We start from the raw sequence: 1,519 nt of genomic DNA on the forward strand, positions 1-1,519 counted from the left end.
CAGAGATTGTCACCACTGTTGTGATTCATGGGGTGATTCTTGATGTCTGCATATGTGACAATAACATCTGGACTTTTAATTTTATACAAGCGCTTCCCAGTGGTGGAATGTACCTAAATAATAAGTTGGATGTGACACCTCAAATCAATAGAGAAATTGAGACAATGCTACATGGTTTACAAAATGAATTTACAGACTTTACATATGTGGTTTTACTGTAGGTAAACTTTCACTGAAGTTATAAGATCCATGTGAGTTTTATTTTTAACAATTTTTTTACAACAAATAACATGCTTTAGCAAACAATCTTACAAAGACCAAACACTACTATAAAAAGTCAAAGAGTCAAACTACCCAACTAAAGGAATCACTGATCGTCATTAGGGTGACAAAAGATTTTCAATAAAACGTCAGCATATACATCTCTGTTAATTAAAGAGAGAGAGAGAGAGAGAGAGAGAGAGAGAGAGAGAGACAGAGAGAGAGAGACAGAGAGAGAGAGCATTTAAGGTGGAACTTTATCTATGAGCAGTGCTATGTTTTTGAACACTCATTCATATATAAAGATTACATTATTTTTACAGCTTAACAAATTTTTTCTACAAAAATACTTGTGATGTTTATGTTTTTGTGACTCAGAACTCATAGACCACATTTGTATAAAATGTTTTTGTATTGATTTCCCGAACCCCTTTTGGACGTCTACCTGACATCCAATAGGGGTCATAGTCAGACGTCCAGATACTGTACCAGATCTGCACGTTGTATAGACGTACAGATAAGAGCCTGGACCAACCGACCTAATATAGACATGATCTGCACGTCCAGCGGACGTCTCATGTTTGGTGGGAAATGTCACACGTTAATCATGCTATCATGGTTAGTCAAAGTTTAAGCTGTAAACTTTCATCTAGAAGGCTATCACTCTCGGAAGTATATCCGTCTATCATCTGTACAACCCTACTGATAGCACTTATCAGTTTTTTTGGGGGTCTTAATTTACATCGTAAACCAAGATTTTTATAACCATCTGTGTGTCATGGCGAAGCAGGTAAGATAAGGCAACGGACCCAAATGCAATGGTTTATTTCTTAAAACCCAAAAGTGCACAAAACAGAACAGGAACGAAGACCAGAATACAGGACTCAAAATGCATGACAGCAAATAATACTCGACAAAGGACAACTGAAACACAAGGACTGTACATATACATGTTGGTAAACAATATATCAAGATATACCTGGGAAACCATCTACAACAGGACCAATGAACTACAAGACTACAGACATGGACGACATGACAGAACTTCAAATAAGAGTACAAATCCGGGGCTCAAGACTGGGAAAGCACAAGATGTGACGCAGACACCATGCTATCTTTTATTGTCATCAGTCAGATTTGTTTGTTCCATCTAATCTTCTTCCTACTTTATAATAAGAATACAAAAGCATGCATAAATCAATCTTCTCTCTTCATCAGGAGCAGCACTCCCAATTTCACCGTATGCAGGAAAATACAA

Source organism: Paramisgurnus dabryanus, chromosome 6 (assembly GCF_030506205.2).
Source record: "Paramisgurnus dabryanus chromosome 6, PD_genome_1.1, whole genome shotgun sequence".
In the NCBI taxonomy this organism is placed as follows: Eukaryota; Metazoa; Chordata; class Actinopteri; order Cypriniformes; family Cobitidae; genus Paramisgurnus; species Paramisgurnus dabryanus.